This window comes from Triturus cristatus, chromosome 1_2, assembly GCF_964204655.1.
Source record: "Triturus cristatus chromosome 1_2, aTriCri1.1, whole genome shotgun sequence".
Taxonomy (NCBI): domain Eukaryota; kingdom Metazoa; phylum Chordata; class Amphibia; order Caudata; family Salamandridae; genus Triturus; species Triturus cristatus.
Genome location: NC_140580.1, coordinates 280,652,961 through 280,671,683, shown reverse-complemented (window position 1 = coordinate 280,671,683; position 18,723 = coordinate 280,652,961). Strand labels below are relative to the sequence as shown.

At 47.9% G+C, this 18,723-nt stretch overlaps 1 protein-coding gene across 2 annotated transcripts in view; it reads right to left on the bottom strand.

Annotated features, from left to right (window-relative positions):
* LOC146867161 (polyunsaturated fatty acid 5-lipoxygenase-like) overlaps positions 1 to 18,723 on the bottom strand; it is a 1,030,548-nt gene that overhangs the window by 789,022 nt on the left and 222,803 nt on the right. The gene's annotated exons all lie outside the window — the stretch shown is intronic.

The following is an 18,723-nucleotide window of genomic DNA, read 5'->3' as shown; positions in this document are numbered from 1 at the left end:
TCAACCTGGTGAAAACAGCCGATATCGCCAGTTTTACCAGCAATAGCTTCCACAATTTTTTTGTGCCACAAATGAGAGCAACATCTAACGCTAATAATATGCAGAGTAGGCTTTCCTATGCAAAAATAAAACAAAAACACCACTTCCCGATATTTTCAACGAGCAGCCAAATCTGCGGTGCGATCCAAAAACAGGCGATAAGCTGCGTTAGCAGTAGGAATGTAACATTTGCCTTTTACTGGTGTAAAGTAGGACGACTACCTTCAGTGTGAAAGGGAGCCCAGCCCAGAATCACCTTTGAAGACCAACACATGTCATAGAGCTACTGATCATGCACCTCCCACACCCAGGAAGGCTACAAAACCCACTGCCACCACCCTCAGGACCTCCCCCCCGGACCACCCCCCCACTACCACCGAGGCAGCACACAACAGGACAGCGAACATTCCAAAAACGGCATGGACCCTCAGCCACACAATAGTTGAATGTTGCGAGATGTGGCAACCAAACATGTGTGAAGGACGCAAGTCACCCACCAATAATAATGCACACAATACCACGTGTAGCGGTGATGTGCTGGACAGACCTCACTGTGCAGAGCACAAGCCTCTCCATGTGTACATATACTGCTGGTGCTTGTAGTGTGGACAGTGGACGCAACCATGTTACCTCAGGCAGTGGGGAAGATCTCGGTCATGTACCTGTGTCGTCCCCCCCTGTAAGCGGAAGCGCAGTGGGCTGGTCCAACGTACGCCACTCCAGCGTAGAAGTGTGAATAAATAGTCCGGGGCTCTGGGCGTGGTTCACTTGTGTGAAGGCCAACGCGTCTGCCAGAGCGGCGGTGCCTCACCCTGCCACGTGGCTGCCGCCATGACTGCGGGCCTCCTCGACACAGGCCCCATGTGAACACAGTGGCACAGCACTGCAGAGTCTGTACACACTACTGCCTTTGATCTACACTGCAGACAGCAGGGCTCACGATTCAGATGGAGTCGTGATTGCAGATGACGCAGTCCAGTAGGCAAGACACATTGCCCCCAGTGCGGCCCGTCCGGACCACGCATCATCTCAGGCTGCATACACACTGAGCGCCAGAGGTACCACTAACTCAGCGCACGACAAGTCAACACCACGTGGCCTTATTAAGGCAGATTAATGGATTGATACAGTGGTATAGGTGTCTTGGTGCCACTAAGGAGCATATCACTAATTTATATGTTGCAGTGATATCTAGGTGACGGTGCTAGCAGGGTGGGGAGAACCACCTACCCCCGCAAAATCTTTGTGGCCATGGCCGACAAAACATGTAAACTCAAACAAGTCCCCAGCACACGTCACAAACAATGTCTCATGGATTCACATTAATGCCCAACAGTAAGCAGAATTTTTGGGAACACATGTAAGTTTTCTTGTTTTTATTCCTGTGTGTTTCCAAGCAGAAATAGCTCTTAGAACAGTAGCAGCCGACACGTATTTCGTTGCTCAGGGGCAATATCCCATGACTTTTTCAAGGCTGCAAGGTACAAACATAACCAATGTATCTCCTTACATCAACAGGGGAGCATAGCCTTACGATGATAAATGTCAAATTGTCACTAAGTACAAGAACTAGCATGCACAAGATGAAAAGTCAGTAAGTATACGCAATTTAATGAAAAATGTCCCAAGAGGGGACCCAAAACAGCCCAGAGTAAAGATGGAGAATAGCTAAAATCAAATCAAATCAAATAATCTTTATTTTCGATCATTTAGATCATCAAAGATATAAATACGTAGCAATTTTTAAAATTTTGAAGTTTTCGATATTTTAAACAATTCCATGTAAACAATGACTTTCGAAAATTTCATAATGCAAGCGTTAAAAAACATGAAAGAAGATAATCCAAAATCTTATGACATTATACAACCCCCCCCTCTTTTAAAAGACGAGATCGAACATACCACATGGCCATTAGATACTTTGCCACAGCAAAAACAATCGGAGGTAACAGATCAGTTTTTAGGATTCTGAACGCAGGCAAATATTTCCTAAATCCCATATTTTTAAGAATGGGTAGAAGCCAGTACTTCCTCGCTCTTTGGTAGGCTTTACAAAAAAGGACCACATGTAAGTCGCTTTCCTGGGGATATGCACAGGCTGGGCATTGCTCTATTGTTGAAGGCTGGGACCAAGAGCTGGTAAAGGCCCTCAGGGGTAGAGAACCATATCTCCACTGTAGGTAGAGCTTTCTTGCCATCACAGGAGCCATGCCATCTAATACACTTTCCATTAGGTAAGAGTCTTTCAATTGTATAAATGTATTAGTCAATGAGCCCACCCGTGTACTGTCTAGAGCGGTAGTCAGCTTTGACTGATAATAAAGTTGTGAGAGTGCCTTTCGAGGGATCCTCCTGCTTGAGTTAACAGGGTCAGTCCAGAATTCCGGTAGGCCTAAACTTTCACATAATCTCTTTATGTATCTTAACCAGGGGATGTTACTGATGTTCGGTAAAGCCAGGAACTCCTGCAGCTCGCTTCTATAATCACTAAGTTCCTGGCTGCTCCATAGTCGTTGCCAAAAGGTTAGGGGTTTTAAACCAAGTTCCTCAGCGATTGGCCTGAGACCTAGGTCCAATCTCAGGGGAAACAATGGGGTACTCGAGGGGAGGGCCACCAGCTGCCTGAGAAATTTATTCTCTGTGATTGTTAGGTTTTTAGCAGGAGTATGGCCCCAAAGTTCCGCCCCATATATAACTGAGCCCCGAGCTTGGGACTTTATAGATCTGTATCACGGGGCCCAGAGGGCGATATATAGATTTACCCGCCATTCTAGGAATACCCCCCACTTTCTGTGATAATTTCATGTTTGCCTTAATCGTATGTGTCCCCCATGTCATTTTCTCATTCAGGGTTACCCCCAAATATTCGAACGTGGAAACCCTCTCCAATCGCACTGTGCCTAGCAAAGGGTTAGGACGTGTTGAGGGGGTAGGGTTCAGAATCATAAATTTTGTCTTGGAGGCATTAATTTCAAGGCCCCTCTCAGTACAAAATTTCAGGAACCCGTCCACTATCCGTTTGATTCCCATGGGGGATTTGGACAGCAGCAGGGTGTCATCTGCGAACATTATGGCGAGCACCCTGCTGCCATTCAGTTTAGGAGCGTCGATGTCTTCTATCCTGGACAGGTGGGCGATTACCCCGTTGACAAAGAGGCAAAACAGGGTGGGTGCGAGCACACATCCCTGCCTCACCCCCCTGTCAACGGGGAATCTTTCTGTTAAGCCCCCCATCCTGCCACACCTGACCCGCGCAAAGTTGTCCTGATGTAATTTAATCAAAATGGCCAGGATATCTGGCGGGACTCCTAGGTCATCCAGGACACTCCAGAGTTTGGATCTTGGCACCAAGTCGAAGGCGGCACGCAAGTCCACGAACACCGTGTACAAGCTGCCCCCCTCGACAAGTGCCGTCCTCCAGTAAATAAGATTAAGGCGAAAAATTTGGTCCATGGTGGATACCCCCTTTCTGAACCCGGCCTGGTAAGGGCTCATGGTGGCGGTCTCCTCTATCCAGTTCTGTAAACGATCTAAAATAAGCCTTCCAAAAAGTTTTTGCGACACATCTATCAGGCTGATGGGCCTGTAGTTGGATGGGAGCAGGGGCGAGCCTTTCTTAAAAATCGGAACCACCTCTGCGCCCAGCCAAGTACAGGGCACCTCCATACCCTTCAGAATCGCATTGAATAGTACCAGGAAATAAGGGGCCCATATGTCTGGCTCCTGTTTAAAAAGGTCACCCGGGAGACCATCCAGGCCAGGTGCCTTGCCAGTTGACAAGCCTGATATGGCCACCCGGACCTCTTTTTCGGTGAATGGGTCCCCTTCCAGACAATTATGTACAGATGGAATAATACAGCCTCCATGCCCTGCTTCCACTGTGTACAGAGACTGGAAATGCTCCTGCCAAATCTTGGAAGAAATATTTGGCTCTATTGCCGAAACAAGTTCCTTGGAGCCTGTGTTGACAATTCGCCAAAACTTCCGTGAGTCCATGAAGGCTAGGGAGCTGGCAAGTTCTTCCCATTTATTCTGGTCCCACTCAATCTTGGCATTAGCAATCAGCTTCTCGTATTCGCGTCTCCTGGCTTGAATCTCAGGCCTACTTTTGCGATTCTTAATGCTCGACAAAAGGTCCCTCCTTGCTCTACGGCACACCGCATTATACCATGTGCACTGGTTCCTTCCACCTCCCCTCCTTGGTCCATTATTGAATAGGTCTACAGTCAGAGTCTTAACGACTTCTTCATGGTTCAGCCAAATTTGTTTATTTTTTTCCCCTGAACTAGGTTCATCACTTAAAGTGGCCATTTTTTCCAATATGGGAATGAGATTATTATAAAACCGGGGGAGCTTGACTGTGCTTGCAACTATTTTTTCCCACTTAATTCTCCTCCTATTACTTTCGAGGACTAGATCAGGGTTTGTCTTAAGCGATTCTACTTCCCCATGGTCCCGTCCAGGAAGGAGAAAGTCCAATTCCAGGGCATTGTGGTCGCTGTCTTCTCTATCAATAACCCTGAAATCAATGACACACGACCACGAGGATAGTTGCACTAAGATATAGTCTAATCTTGATTCCCTACCTTTCCGATTGAATGTGGGTTTACTCGGGATATCAGATTTAACACGCCCGTTACAGGCCCTCACCCCATGTCTCAAAGTTAGGGCAGTAATCTGGAGTGCTAGTGTGGTCCAAGCTTTGGGCGATATAGATACTGTCAGTGGTACTCGCCATCTTGCATCTTCCTCTAAGAAAGCCCCATCTAAGAGACCAGCTAAGGGCTCAAAATGTGAGTTCAGATCCCCACCCACTACAAAAGGGATCCCCTTGGGGAGTTCAGCGAGAAGATCCGACAGTTTCTCAATGGTGGAGGACTCCTGAGAGATGGTAACCGGCCTTGAGTATACATTTACCACTGCTAATCTGCAGCAATGGGACCATTCCAGTAGAACCACAAGTATGTCTTCTGATGCCACTGGAAAACGCGTGGCCTGGCATCCCAGGTGAACTGCGACCCAGGTTTCAAGGCCTCCCGATGGACGCCCCCTTCCCCCCCATTTCGCGGGAATGGAGAATACTGCAAAACCCTGCCTCGTATGTTCCTATCTCTCCCAAGTTTCCTGGAACATGCATAAATCTTTGGAATCAGTATATTCAATCCATTCCTGACAATCGGACTTACTTCCCAGACCTGCCACATTCCATGACAATATTTTTAGTGGCAGGGGCCTATCGTTCGAAATAATAGTGTGGGTGAAAACATTTCCTTTATCGCTGGCCATGATCTCTGGATATATTGGGGGGTGGCTTGTTTCTTCCCCCACATTGTGACGTGGCTCGCCAATGGAATTACTCAGATCCCCATGGTGTTCTAGGGCATTGGGCAACTCTATCTCTAGACTAATTCCGTCCACAGCCTCCCATAATACAGAATTACACTTCCTGCTTGTGTATGTGGGCAGTAAATCTACCATGTCTAGCTGACTGTACCTGTTCTGCGTTGGAAGGTAAAATTGCTGAAGGGATCTCCGGGATGGTAGTCTTGCTCGCTAACGCCCCAGTTGCCGCCCCTCCTATGGCAAATTTCCCATCCCTCGTCGTCCATGTTTGTGGTGTAGTGGGCTTGCTCCTGTCTTCTAGAGTTGGGGAATTCTCTCCATCCTCTTGCCAACCCCCCACCCAATCTCTCCGGATGTGTGCCTTGTACATTCATTTCAGGGTACCCTTGGTATTGGCTTCTGGGGCGATGAAAAACTCCCCTTCTTTTGGTATCTCCCCACCCGGCCGGTCTTTGTATCCGAGCCCCCCAGGTCTCATCCTCTCTATCATATACTAGAGGAGGGTAAAAAAAGGAGAGGGGTAGGGATTGAATGGTAGTGCCCTCATCCTTTGGGAACCATCCGCATATATGCAGGACGGTCCTATGGTCTTTAAAACTGACTATAACACAGTAACCATTTATGGATTTAATTGAACTACCCAACCAAGGGACCCTTCGTACCATAAGGACTGCGCTCAATATGCCTTCCGGGAGCGGTCTGTATGTGCATAGCCAATTTATCACCTTATTCTTAAGGGAGGCGGTGGATTCTTTGGAGGTAGCGTTCAATTCTGGTACCCCTACTAGAACAACAGTATGTGGGGCTGCCTCTGGGGGAAGGTGTACTGGTCTAGGCTTTTTCCTCTTGCTCACACCCTCGGTCGTTAGTTCTCCAGTGTTCGATATGTTGATAGGAGCAGGATCACTTTCCCTAACTTGCTTTGCACTAGTTGGAGGGGAAGATGGATGATTATACTATTCCACATGATTTTTTGGAGCATTTGCCTTCGGGTGTGTGTTGTTACTTATAGACGGAGTAGGTTTTGCCTGCTGCGCTATATGTGTGGCACTTTTAACCTGATTTGTAGCCTGAGATGGTCCCTTTTTTGTCACTCTGTCGGGAACCTTGGTCCCACCATTGTTAATTACTTTGAAACTGTCAGCTAGTTGGACTGTCGACTTTTCTATGGCCACTAACCTAGCTTCCATTTTTATTAGCCTTTCTTCCAGGGGGCTTAAGAGGTTTCTTATGAGGGCACCTATATCCGCGAGGGTAACGTCCTCCTCAGTGGGCTCTAGTAAATTCAAATCAGCGTGAGTGCTTGTCTCCCCCGGTAAATTGAAGCGCATGGCCTCAGCTCTATCAATTTGCGTTTTTTCCCTAATGTTTAAACAAGAACTGTGTAATAGCGGATACGGGGAGAGTTTTGAGGTATTCAGCTTTCGAGCACCCTTATTCTTGGGCCCTCCTCTCTTTTTCTGGATTGCTCCTTCTCTAATCCCCTTTCGCTTGTTCGCTTTTGGGCCTGCGGGGTTAACATTATCGGGGTCTGGGATGAGGTTTGCAGTAAGTATGGGGTGAGGTTGAGCAGGCGGGAGAGTTAGCATACTAAGGTCTACAGAATCGCTAGGGTCCTTCATGCTTAACTGGGAGGTACAATTTGATATATCCAAAGTCCCGGAGGGATCACTTGTGCCGGCTACCCCCATGTCCAACACAATAAGTTCTGGGCTTACCTCAGGAGACTTTGCCTGAGCCAACGGACCCATAGACGATCTCCTCACCCAGTCCAATTCCTGAGATATTCGCCTCTCAAGGAGCGTAATGTCCTCTATTAATAGGGACCCAGCTTTCACGAAGTAATTATCCAATGTTCCCTTTGTTACAGCTGCAGCAGCCGATGCACTTTTACTCCTTGTTTCCCTTGTCGTCATCTCTACTGGCAAACACCAACAGTAACCCTCAAAATCCAAATGAATTCCCGGGATGGACCAAGGGGGGTGGCCCAGGCCCAACCTCTCCCGTCCTCTAACGGCCTCAAACGGCCCGCCCTTAGCTAAAATGATATTGCTGACGAAAGGTGTGTCCACACGTGATACGTGGTGAGCGTGATTATTAAAGTTTTTCTAAAGCTAAAATACTATACTCCTGATTTAAAGTATGAATGTAAGAACCACACAAAACCAAGCAACCAGAGGACTGTAATTGATGTGACGATATTCCTACAGACTCTATAAGAAAATGGTGTTGAGTGAAAATGTCGTGAAAAAAACGTGCATGTATAAACCCTGTATACCCCAGAGTTTATTGAGCAAGTGAAAGGGTACCATAAATACCTCTGTCCTTTTCGATGAAAACTTCTGAAATATAATAATATATCGAGCCATAAGTATAAAGGCAGAGCGACCGCACTGTCTATTCAGTTAATGCCAGGGGAAGCCCGATACCTACATAATTTGTGGTTATACTTCCGTCCCACAAGGGATTCTGTATCAAACGACGTTCTGACTGTATTAGGTCCTGTAACCCCGGATTTGCATTTGTTTCATAAGACCCCGGATCTGGGGGAATGGATACCAAACCAATATCACTATTGGGCGTTAGGGCCGTGACCAAAAGTCAGCTGTGATGATCTGTTCGAGACCTCGTGTCGGCTGCTACTGTTCGAAGAGCTATTTCTACTTGGAGACACACAGGAATAAAAACAAGAAAACTTACATGTGTTCCAGAAATTTCTGCTTACTATTGTGCATTAATTGTGAATCCATGAGACATTGTTTTTGACGTGTGCTGGGGACTTGTTTAAGTTATTAAGGCAGAATTCATTAGACAAAAGACACTGCTACCAGTGCGGCCTGCCCAGACCACGCATCATCGCAGGGTGCGCACACGCTGGTTGCTTCAGGTGCCACTAACTCACTGCACCACAAGTCATCGCCACATAGCCGTATTAAAGCAGAATTCATTAGACAAAAGACATTGCTACCAGTGCGGCCCGCCCGGACCACGCATCATCGCGGGCTCCGCACACGCTGAATACTTCTGATGCCACTAACTGTGCATCTCAACTCAACGCCACTTGGCTGTGGGCCCTTGCTGACTGCGGCCTCTGGCCTACACTGCGTTCACCACGGCTCACAATTAAAATTGAGTCTTGATTCATTAATTACAGAGTCCAGTAGGCAACTAACGACAACATCCCTGAAACCTACACAATAACCTTTTACTATCCTTGCTTCAAGAACTTTTTTCATATCAATTACAGCTTTAGTACAATGATCAAATTCATCTTGCAAGTCCAAAGGAACACTGAATGGCAGTCTACAATGTGGCCAGCAGAGCTCACAGTTTGAATTCAGTCTTGATTCATTACTTTAGGAGTCCAGTAGGCAACTAACTATAACGTCCCCGAAACCTACACATTTTGACAATGTGTTCCATACATATTTTATCTTTTGTTACCTACACTGCGGTCAGCAGATCTCACAATTTACATTGAGACATGATTTATTAATTGCAGACAGAATTGTACTCTATGTCCTGTTTTGTCAAGAGGAAGTGACAAAAAGTATTCCTCGATGTCTGTGCTGCCTACTGCCTTCCATCTACATAACGGACTGCAGGGCTCACAATTCAGATCGAGTTGTGATTGCAGATGACGCAGTCCAGTAGGCAACAGACATTGCTACCAGTGCGGCCCTCCCGGACCACGCATAATCAAGCTGTGCACACGCGGAATGCTTCTGATGCCCCTACCTCAGTGTACCACAAGTCATGAACCCTTTAAGATAGAATATTTTGTGTATTATTTCACATCTGGTGCCCCTAACTTAGTGCAGCACAAGTCATGGACCCTTTCTGATTGAATCTCTATGTGTAATCCGATGATTACTGTTGTACTTGTTGCCAGCACCAACCATTCCCTGAAGGCTGGCTTACACTCACCCCACATGCATCCAGCACAGACGTCACTGTACATGTGACCCTGGTAATAAAAAGTAGCCGAGAGCACATGCCCGTACCCAATTCCACTATCTATCTAACTGTGTCCGTGTGTTAATTATGTATGCATGATGCTGCCCCTGGGCTCTACCACATTATATTCTGCTGTGGACAGTGCTCGCAATCATGTTACCTCTGGTAGTGGGGAAAAATTTGGTTATGTAACTTTGTCTCGGTCATTGTATAAGTACATAGGTAGAGACTGGATCATTAGAGTACTGCAAGGAGAGTGTATAGTAAATTTATAAGTGCTTCGGAATTGGTGGAGTGATTGAATAAGTACATATGTTAATGGAGCCTAACCCCAAGCATGAGCTTGGCTCTAATTGGCTGCCCTCCATGTGCCAAAAATGCTTTGCAGGGCCCTGTATTGCTACAGCTGCAACACTCCACTGAATGTGCACTAAACATTCATATCCAAACAGATATGTCATGTGCACGATCTTTCATGTGCGGAAATATGGATGAATGTAGGGTCAGTGATTCCACCTACCTTCCATGTTGGCCATGTTTTAGGACTGGGGTCACAGGGTGACACATTGGCGCTTGCAGCCCGGGTGCCGGCAGCACTACAACAGGGACACCCGTATCAGTTGATTCCTCATACAGCCCAGGACAGAACCATAACCAGAGCTCCGGAGTTATTGTTCACAGCCTCACCGAGGACTAGCATACACCAGGCCAGCCCAATCCGCTTACGCATACAGGGAGGGTCAACAATACTACATGGCCCAGATTTTCATTGTAGTGATCTGCTGCTCTCAGGTCTAGTTGTCAGTACGCCACAGCCACTCCCTGACATCTGGTTTACACCCACACCACACCCATCAAGCACAGGCGTCACAGGACACGTGACCCTGCCAATAAAAAGGACCGGACGCACGTGCTCCACACCATTTCCATTTCAGACTTGGTGCACCGGATGCACTGCGGCCGGCACAGGCACACAGCCACGGGACGGTGACTTTCGGTGTACTGAGGTAGGGGCACTGTAAGTGCTGAGCAGGTGTGCAGCTTGCGATGATGTTCCATCCCAGTGGTCCGGACAGGTCAGGTTTTTTGTGCCCTTCTGGACCCCAATGTAGACCTGATCCATCGACCAGCGGGGGCCTACTGCCACATGGTGTGGCCTTACTGGTCACAGAGTTAGTGGCACTGCAAGGGCTGAGCGGGTGTGCAACCTGCGATGCTGGCGGGTGCACTGGTATGTCCTCTGCCATGGTAAAGTCAAGACGCAGCACCAAATGTGAGACCTGGTGGCCTGCGGAGCGGGGCTGCATGATGCGGAGGGTACCCTGTCCATGGAAAGGTGAGCAGTGAGGCCTGGGTGTGCAGGGGTGGGCAGACACCTCTGGGTGGAGGGAGTGGATGGGGTGCAGCAGCCTGGTGCGCAGCAGTGGGCAGACACCTCTGGGCAGTGTAAGTGGATGGGGTGCAGCAGCCTGGATGCACAAAGGTGGGACAGCCATTTAGGCATGCACAGTCATATGTACTCTGCCATTACCGATTCTGTACTATGTTTCAGATGAGTGAGCTTGAGGGCTCTACTATGTCCCGGCACGTGGTTGGAGACACACCGGTGGCAGAAAAGTGAGCTGTGAGGGTTTTGTCCACAGTGTGGGCACTCACTGTCCCTCTCCATCTCTTCCTTTCTCTCCCTCACACCCTTTCTCTCTCTATCTTCTTCTCTCTCACACTGTTCCTCTCTTTCTCTCTCTATCTCTCCCTCTCTCTCACTCTTTCTCTCTCTCTTTCTCTCTCTCTCTCTTCCTCTGTTTCTCTCTTCCTCTTTCTCACACTGTTTCTCTCTTTCTCTCTCTTCCTCTCTCTCACTGTTTCTCTATCTCTTCCTTTCTCTCTCTCACACTCTTTCACTGTCTCTTCCTCTCTCTCTCATTCTTTCTTTCTCTCTCTCTCTGTCTCACTCTTTCTCTCTCTCTTCCTCTCTCTCACCCTGTTTCTCTCTTTCTCTCTCTCTTCCTTGTATCTCACTCTTTCTCTCTTTCTCTCTCCCTTCCTCTCTCTCTCACTCTTTCTCTGTCTTCCTGTCTCTCTCACTCTGTCTTTTTTACTCTCTCTCTTCGTCTCTCTCACTCTTTCTCTTGTTCTCTCTCTCTCCTTTGATGGACGCATGACGCACAATCTTATCTTTCTTTTTGTCTTGCAGGCTGTGATTCACAAATTGTCGAGGGATGACACGCCATGCCTATACCTACTTTTATTTTGTTTTTTTGTTTAAATAAAATGCTTTATATGTAAATCCATAGATGACCGAGATTCTTATTTGTCCAACCTCACATGCATGTTCTTAATTCCAATTGTGCGATATCACCCAATTTGCTTAGTTCCAGATATCCTAAGGTTGCTCTCACATTTGTTTGTGGGGGGTGGCAGTGAGGGGGGATGGCAGAAAAGGGGCTGGTGGTGGGGGGTTTTGGACCAGTGTTGGGTGTCCGAGCTGCATGATCGTTGGCTCCATTGCATCTGTTGTCATTCAGTGTGGCTCTGGGCTGGGCTTCCTTTCATGTTGCAGGTTGTAGTCCGACTTTACACCAGCTCAGAGCAGGTGTAAACTTCTTACTACTAACACACCTTATCACCTGTTTTGTACTCTCTTCGACGATCTTGCTGGTGGTTGAGAAACTTGCGAAGTGATGTGTTCGCTGCTTTTTGCACTGGTACGCCTACTCTACATCTCATTTGCAATATTTGCCGGGGTCATCCATGATGATGCTTTTTGAGGCTGCTATTGCTGGTAAACTGGTGATATGACCTGTTTGCTTCAGCTTGTGAATGGTGCGTTAAATTCATCACCATTTTGGTTGCGATAAAGTGCTGTTAACTCTGCAATTTGTCCTTCAGAATATAACCCTCGGTGTTTGAAAGACTTAAGAAGAGTGCCGCGCAAAAATTAAACGAGAAGAGGGCCACGTCGGCCCCCCTCCCATGGCCAATGCCGGTCCAAGGACCCCATCCCCAGGGCCTGGCCTCACCATTGGGGACCGTGGGGGGGAGCCCCGATGCCTCCACGGTCCCGCCGGCTCCCCGCGTCCTGCGGGAGGAACCATTGCTTTCCTACACAGGGAGCTGTTGACATGCAGCTCCCCATGTGGAAAAGCAACCAGCTTTGGATTTTGGAAACGGGAGCAGGGACACTTCCAAAATCCAAAGCAAGTTTGCTATAATAGGGCAGGAGCCACGCGGCTCCCGCCCTGTCATAGCACACAGCAGTGTCCCGGGGGTGGGCACCCCGGGACACTGCAGGAGCCGGTCCTGGGAGGTGGCGGTCCCCAGGGCCATCACGGGCTCCGGGAGGAGGTCCGCGCGCCCCCCCTCCCAACATGAGTGAAGCCCCAGGGAGGTGGTGGTCTCCGGGGCAGCGGGGGCCACAGCGGGCCCCCGCTTATATTTTTTAAGAAATGCCCCCAGGACCTAGCCCATCCGGGGGCCTCATTAAAATAAAATGAGGGAACCCGCGTTTCATTGTTTTTTAAACAATTTAGGCAGAATTTGCGACCCCAGTGCGTATTGCACTGTGAACACAGCCGCGGGTTCCCTATTGATTACAATGGAGCAAGTTGCGGTTTGATTTTTAAAGTTTTAGGGTACTTCGTGGAAGTCTACAAGCAAGCCACTTACAAGGTAAGTAATTCGAGGGCCAACACACACTAGGGCACCAGAGTGCACAAGTTACCTCACACAGGGAAGCCGGGTGCATAGGTGTCTTTTGGTGTCGGGTCGCATCGCTGTTTTCTATGGAGACCAAAGAAGATTTGCTGCTTGCGAAGACTGAAGAAGTGTCCGCTGGAATCCAAGGGTGGATTCGAGATGCAGATGACCTGAAAATTGAAGGGGCAGTGTTCACAGTCACTTGCCAGTGACCGGGGGCCAGGAAGCTGGTTGCCCTCGGAAGTCGGGTGATTTCAGGTGATCAAGGGTGTTTTGACTCTTCGCTCAAGAGGACCAGGAGGCATCGACAATGACCAGCAGCTGGATTCGGAGTGACCCACAACGTCTGCAGCTGACTGCATTGTCAGCAACCGGATTGGAGCCAACAAGCCTTGGCAACAGCAAGTCTCATGGAAATCAAAGAAGGTCAGCATTGCAGACCAGCAAGGTCTGAGGGACTCACCCAGCAAGGGTAACTGAGGGCAGGCCTGGAGCAGCCAGGGGAGCCCTTTGGTTTGTTCAGAAAGTCTTCGGGGGACCCACAAGCCAATGGGCAAGGGATCGCAAAGATGCCTTGTGAGGAAATGCTTTACAGGAGCCTACGGTCACTCGGGATGGGGTAGGCCTCTGATTTTCAGTGCACAAACTGCTGGAGGCTTGGGCCATAAATGGTCTAAAGCACAAGTTCATAGAACATCGTGAAGGGGTTGCACTTGACAATAGTGCACTGTTCCCAGGTCTTGCAGTTCCTCGTCACTCATGGGGTCCACTTGCCTCATCTTTGCTGAGGACTCACAATAGCCATCGAGAAGTTAGGAAATCCACTTCCGGGGCTGCAGGGACTTCGAACTCCGGCAGGAGCAGGAAAGTTTGCAACCGTTGATTAGAGTTTCTGGTGCCTGCCAAGCAGCGGAGTCACTCCTTGACTCCAAGGGAGATTCTTCTGTCTCCCAAAGGTAGTGGAACGTCGAAGGGCCAGGATTCTTCTTTGTAGAGCATCGTCCAGGGTTATCTACTTTGCAATGGCAAGGTTTCCTATCTTATACTGAAGATAGGGGAGGGACTAGCTCTAGGACCACTCCTCTGGGAGGGTCAGGGTAGGGGGTGGTTACACCCACTTCCCTTTGTCCAGTTTCGTGCCAGAGCAGGGACAGGTAGCCCCAGAACCGGTTTGAGCTGGCATATGCACAGAGGAGCCTACTGCTCCCCCAGTGCAGGACTTCAAAGCACTCTAGAAGTGCACCCACCCAGTTCCAATACACTAAATCCTCTCTGGAAGGTGGTGACACCTCCTTGTGACAGGATGCCTATTGTTGGGCCTCCTCCACTGCGAGTTTCAGTCTGCAGCAGGAGGGCAGCCCAGTGTCTGTGCTGGTGGCATCCATTTTGTGATGCCAGGGCTCTTTCAGATTTCTACCGTGTTACCACAGTAGGCACATGTTGTCCCCTCTAGAAGAATGGGATCACACTCACACTTCATGGACTGATGTGGGGGTATGATTCCAAGTTGTTTGACATCAAACACGACATGTTTTGATGCAGTCATTCCAAAGTTAGCATTATAATCCACTTAAGAGTATATGGTTTAACCGCATCCACAAACAGCCACAGAGAATAGACTCTGCCAGCTGCAGAGGGGTCCTGCTCATGCAGAGGCACCCCCTCACATTGTAAACCAAACACCCTGCCCTCAGGATTGATAGGGCCTGCCATAGGGGTGGCTGATAGGTTTATATGTGTGTATATGGTGAGATATAGGAACCTATACCTCAGTGAGGAGTGCTAACACTACCTCACCCAGGCTGCAGTATCAGGCCTGTTGTGTCAGATTTAGTCTGCTTCCCAGGGGTGGCATAATACATGCTTCAGCCCGTGGTAGGCCTGTGAAGTGCCTATGCCCTAGGTACCTACGGTACCATATACTAGGGGCTCATAAGGTACCACAGTATCCAATCACTCGTGCATCTAATATGCACACCAAGTTGCTTAGAGAGAACAGAGAGACTGGTGCCATGATTAGCAGGGACCCAGCCAGACTATAGCCAGAAACCTGTGTATACATCAGACAAAAAGTGGGGGCAACATAAGTGCAGATCCTACTCTCCTACACCCATATTTTCAACGACCAGCCAAATCTGCAATGCGATCCAAAAAGCAGGCGATAAGCCGAGTTAGCAGTAACAAATTAACATCAACCTTTAACTGGTGTAAGGAGGTCGACTATCTACTCCGTTATTTCGGCCCAACTCACAGCCACATCTAAAGACCAACACGTGATACAGCTACTGATCATGCAGCTCCGACACCCAACAACGCCACAACACCCAGCCCCACCACCATCAGAACCTCCCCCCGGACCACCCCACCTACTACCACCGAGGCAGCACAAAACAGAACGGACCTTCCCAAAACGCCATGCCCCTCAGCCACACAATAGCTGAATGTTGGGAGATGAGCAACCAACTATATATGAAGGAGCTAAGTCACCCATCACTGATAAAGCACACAATGCCAAGTGTAACGCTCATGTGCTGCACAGACCTCTCTATGCAATGCACAAACCTCTCCATGTGGAAATATACTACTGATACTTGTAGTGTAGTGCACAGTGGACGCAACCATGTTACCTCAGGCAGTGGGGACGATCTCGGTCATGTAGCTGTGTTGTCCCCCCCTGGAAGTGGAAGCTGAGTGGGATGCCCCAACGTACGCCAATCCAGCGTAGGAGTATCAATAAATAGACCATGCCCTAGACGTGGTTCACTTGTGGGAAGACCAACGAGTCTGTCAGAACGGTAGCCCTCACCCTGGCACGTGGCAGCCGCCATAACCGCGGGCCTCCTCGACACAGGGCCCCTGCAAACCCAGCGGCACAGCACCGCAGACTTATGTCTGTACTGACTACTGCCTTCGACCTACACTACAGACAGCACGGCTCACAATTCAAATGTAGGGGCGATTGCAGATATCCCAGTCCAGTTCGCAAGACACGTTGCTCCCAGTGCGGCCCACCCAGACCACTCATCATCGTAGGGTGTGCACACACTGTGTGCTTCAGGTACTACTAGCTCACTGCACCATAAGTCATCGCCACGTGGCCTTATCAACGCAGAATTCATTAGACAAAACACATTGCTCCCAGTGAGGCTCGCCGGGGCCACGTCTCATCGTAGGGTGTGCACACGCTGAGTACTCCAGGTGCCACTAACTGTGCAGCTCAACTCAACGCCACGTGGCTGTGCTCCCATCCTGACCGCTGCCTCCGCCCTACACTGGAGTTACATGGGTCACAATTCAACATTAGTAGCGACGCAAATTGCGTAAGAGACTAAAATGGGTTAAGAAGACCAAATGCTCCCAATCTGTGCAGCTCAAGTCAACGTCACCTGCCTGTGGGCCTTTGCTGACCCTTGCCTCCGGCCTACACTGTGGAAGACCGGCGACACGTGGTGCCAACTAACACTGTTCAACACAAGCCGATCCCACATGTGTAACTGCGTCCTGAGTCCTCAATGGCAGCGACCACAGCACCAGACTCCCTTCGATCACCGAGGGGTAGTTCCACATGGAAGACCGGCGACACGTGGTGCCACTGAACCTGTACTACGCAAGGTTTGTTTGGGTTACCAACGTATGCACGTGGCTGTGGACCCTAGCTCAACACTACCTCTGCCCTTCACTGTGGGCGACCGGCGACAAATGGTACCACTAACCGTCTTCAACACAAGCCGATCCTTCATGTGGAACTGTGTCCTGAGTCCTGAATGGCATTGACCCCAACTTGCCAGCGACCACAGCAACAGACTATCTTCGATTAGTGTGGTGTATTTGGCATATCGAAGTCATGAATGTGGAAAGTATTGCAGACGAAAAGATAACACAAAAGATACATTTTACACAAACTGTCTATATCCCTTTCCACGTCCAGTAATTTCCAAAGGAAGAGTGAACAGTTTTATATCAGCAATGAGACATACCATCACTCGAAAATCACCCAAAAATACTTATAATTTAAAAAGAACAGAAGCATCGAAGTACAATAATGATTACAATACAGAGATTTTGAAGATGTGAAATGCAAATATGAACATGCAATATGATGCACATAACTCGATTGCTGTTTCTCACTATTTCACGTCATATATTACCAACTCTGAGAAGACAGAATTGAAAGAAATGTGGTAAGAAATTTCACAGGAGAAGACACTTAGGAAAAAAATTTACAGCTTCAGTTTGAAGGTACTTTCACATCGAGAAATTGGATCCTACCAATGTTCAGATCGATAGACATCTGCAAGTTTAAATTCAAAGTCAACAGGAACCATCTGGATAATTCTAGGTTTTCCTGCGGCACGAAATCGAGTTTTAATATAAATGTTATAAAACAAATTTGTGATGATATAGACTTACGTTTATTTGCTAGTCAAGAGAACTGTACAGAAAATAACAGTTGGATATGTCTAGGTGTTGATCAACAAATGGAAGATAATACTGTTGTGAAGTTTGAAAAAGAAATACCAAAGTTTAAAGTAGTTTCTGGTGAATATCCCAACTATGTTTATATTTATTGCCGACATACTCATTATAAAATTCAAACTAGGAATGTAGATGTACTACTACAAGTCGATCCCACATGTGTAACTGTGTCCTGAATGCTGAATGGCAGTCACCCCAAGTCCGTGGCAGTGACCACAGCACCACACTTCCTTCGATCACGATCCTTTCGATATGCAAGGCCAGCGACACGTAGTCCCACTAACCCTCTTTAACACAAGCCGATCCCACATGTGTAACTGTGTCCTGATTGGCAGTGACCCCAAGTCCGTGGCAGCAACCACTGCAGCATTCTCTCTTTGATAAGTTAGACATATTTCCATATGCAACGGCAGCGACACGTGGTGCCAATAACTGTTCAACACAATCTGATCCCACATGTGTAACTGTGTCCTGAGTCCTGAATGGCAGTGACCCCAACTCCGTACCACCACACTCCCTTTGACCAGTGAGGGGTATTTCCATATGCAACTACAGACTCCAGTAGGCAGGTAAGTATCACAGTCCTACACCCTACATATTATTATTTTAGTATCCTTGCTTCAAAAACTTTTTTTTTATATCAGTTATAGCTTTACTACAGTGACCAAATTAATATTCAAATGAAAACTAAAATGGAATAGCAGTCTACACTGCAGGCAGTACAGCTCGCAATTCCATTTTTATATGCTAATTTCTAACAACAAGATTGTACTCAGAAAATACAACACTTTGTCAGTGTATTCTATACTTATTTAATCTTTTCATCATACGCCTACACTGCACACACTAGGGCTCCCAATGGAAATTATTTCTTCATTCATTAACTAGAGTCCACTAGGCAAGTAACGATTACAGGCCTCAAATCTACATAATATCCTTTTAGTATCCTTTCTTCTTGAACCTTTTTTTATATCAGTTATACCTTTAGTACAATCACCAAATTCATTTTCAAGTACAAACGAACACTCAGCAGTCTACACTGCAGGCAGCAGACCTTGCAATTTGAATTTTGGACACGTGGTACCAACGAACACTCTCCAACATAAGCCGATTCCACATGTGTAACTGTGTCCTGAGTCCTGAATGACAGTGACCCCAAGTCCATGGCAGCCACCACAGCAGCAAACTCTCTTTGATCAGTTAGACATATTT